Below are 2817 nucleotides of genomic sequence, written 5' to 3'. Positions count from 1 at the left end.
CGGACCTTTTTTGGAGATTTAAAAGGGGGGAGAAGGGGGCCATTTTTTAGAGAGAAAAATTTTTCCGTCGCTACCCGGATTCGAACCCGGGACCGGCCGGGACCTTTGAATGAAAGTGAAAGGCGAACACCTTAACCTGATCGCATAGACCTCGCCCCCCCCCCCCCCCCCCCCCCCCAAAAAAAAAGGATCAGCAGGGGAAAACATTCTCTGCATTTTCGACCTAAGTCAGGTCTCCACAGCCTGTCTATCAACAAGTGTGACCAGCAGCCACAGTGATCGTCGTTTGTTTTTGTTTTTTTCGTGTTTTTTGGTCAGAATACGGATGTGTATAAAATATGTACTTGAAAGGATTGTTGAACTGTACGTTGAATTGGCCAGTGTGCAAGAAACGCGTTATTGTACAGTGTATTTGCTGTCGAGTAAAAAAAAAAAAATCTTTTAAGATTAATTTATTGTCTTGTGAAGAACCCAGAACCACGAGGGAGTGTGCGCAGTAGAAGAAATGATCTTTTTCTTTATATTATAACACCCATTTATTGATCCTTACTTTGGCAAGATCAAGTAGCAATAAATGGCAGATTGATCATTGATGTCCCTTGTTGATCAGAGAAAGAAAGCAGTGGCGTGGACTTGTGTGTTGTTCGGTGGGCGTGGTAGGCGACAATTGGCGCCATGTTTGTTCTTGCGGCGACATGCTGGGGCTGGCATTGTGGCTGTCGCTGTCATTTATCTCTGTGGACAAATTTGTGTGTCGCTGTCATTCATCTCTCTCTCTCTCTCTCTCTCTCTCTCTCTCTCTCTCTCTCTCTCTCTCTCTCTCTCTCTCTCTCTCTCTCTTTCTCTCTCTCTCTCCCTCTCTCTCCCTCTCTCTCTCTCTCTCTCTCTCTCTCTCTCTCTCTCTCTCTCTCTCTCTCTCTCTCCCTCCCTCTCTCTCTCTCTCTTTAATTTTTTTTTTTTTGGGGGGGGGGTTTAAGTGTTTTACGGCGCTCGCAACTGCATAATGTCATATGAGCGCACGGACACATTAAACAGTTTTAGTTTGGTAGGAATTAATTTTGAATTTTGCCCGGACGGCAGCCGCAGCCTATGCCTATCGATTTTGTACCACCAAGGGATCTTTAACGAGTGCAACTTGCACGAGACCTCCGATAATTTTCGCAATTTTCCGAGAGGGCAAAGTGTAAGATCTGTGTTTGGGGTGTGGCTGAAAGACAACAGTAAGAAGGAGCCGGAGCCAAAGAGTAGCAGTAGAAAAGCTGTAGAAAGAGTCAGGAGCCCAGAAGAGGGGGCAAATGGAGGATGGGTTGGGGGCTGAAATTGGAGACGAAAGCAGACGACAGTACATGGTTAGAGAGTAGGAAAGGGGGTGAAAGAAGAACATTTTAGAGAAGAAAATGTTCTGTCGTTGCCAGGTTTCGAACCCAGAACCTATTGAATAAGAGGCAAACACCTTAACCTCTAGACCACAAGAGCCCCCTTCATCTATCTCTGTGGAGAAATTCAACTTGTCTTTCATAACTTCATTAACCAACAATAGTGAGGAGATGAGGGTATGAAAAGAGCTCCAACTACAAATGGCCTTTCGTTTACCTATATTTTCTTGGTGTGTCCGTAAATTTGTTTCTTTGTACATGTATTGTCCCACCATTAAAAACAATATCTTTCGTAATCGCTGCAGCAGCTGCTGCTACTGTTGTTGTTGTTGTCGTTGTTGTTGTCGTTGTTGTTGTTTTTGCTCTTGTTGTGAGAGACACAGAGAGAGAGAGAGAGAGAGAGAGAGAGAGAGAGAGAGAGAGAGAGAGAGAGAGAGAGAGAGAGAGAGAGAGAGAGAGAGAGAGAGAGAGAGAGAGAGAGAGAGAGAGTCCGTGGGTTGCCACTTCAATTACAGCCAGAGTTTCCCCACAAAGACAGGGCCGTTGCTTATCTATACTTGGGGACGGTGGGGCGGGGGGACTTTACTTTAATCGGTGAAACCGCTGGCATTATCCCAAGGCTTTAGTTAGAGAAAGAGAAGGGGCCCCCCCCCCCCCCCCCCACCCCCCCATACACACACACATCGGAGCAGTCGAGAGGGTAAGTGGTCTGAGAATGAGAATAGCTCCTGTTGAGTGCACAAAAACAAAACAAAAGCAAACAAACAAAAAGCAAACCCAGATACATGTTGTGCATGGGTCAGAACAGATACATTGTGTATAGTTCAGAACAGATACATTGTGTATAGGTTAGAACAGACATATACATTGTGTGTATAGGTTAGAACAGACAGATACATTGCGTGTATAGTTCAGAACAGATACATTGTGTATAGGTTAGAACAGACATATACATTGTGTGTATAGGTTAGAACAGACAGATACATTGTGTGTATAGATTAGAAAAGATAGATACATTGTGTATAGGTTAGAAGAGATAGGCTACATTGTGTTTAGGTTAGAATAGACATACATTGTGTATTGATTAGAACAGACATATACATTGTGTGTATAGGTTAGCAGGGATATATTGTGTGAATAGGTAAGAACAGACACAATGTGTGCATTGACTAGGACAGACAGATACATTGTGTATAGGTTAGAACGGACAGATACATTGTGTGTATTGACTAGAACAGACAGATACATTGTGTGTACAGACTAGAAAAGACAGATACATTGTGGGTATAGACTAGAAGAGACAGACACATTATGTGTATAGTTTGAACAGATACATTGTGTGTATAAATTAGAAGAGATACAATGTGTGTATAGACTAGAACAGACAGATACATTGTGTGTATAGACTAGAACAGACAGATACATTGTGTGTATAGACTAG

Source organism: Aplysia californica, unplaced genomic scaffold (genome assembly GCF_000002075.1).
Source record: "Aplysia californica isolate F4 #8 unplaced genomic scaffold, AplCal3.0 scaffold00161, whole genome shotgun sequence".
In the NCBI taxonomy this organism is placed as follows: Eukaryota; Metazoa; Mollusca; class Gastropoda; order Aplysiida; family Aplysiidae; genus Aplysia; species Aplysia californica.
The sequence above is the reverse complement of the archived record's forward strand: the minus strand, read 5'-3'. Positions refer to the sequence as shown.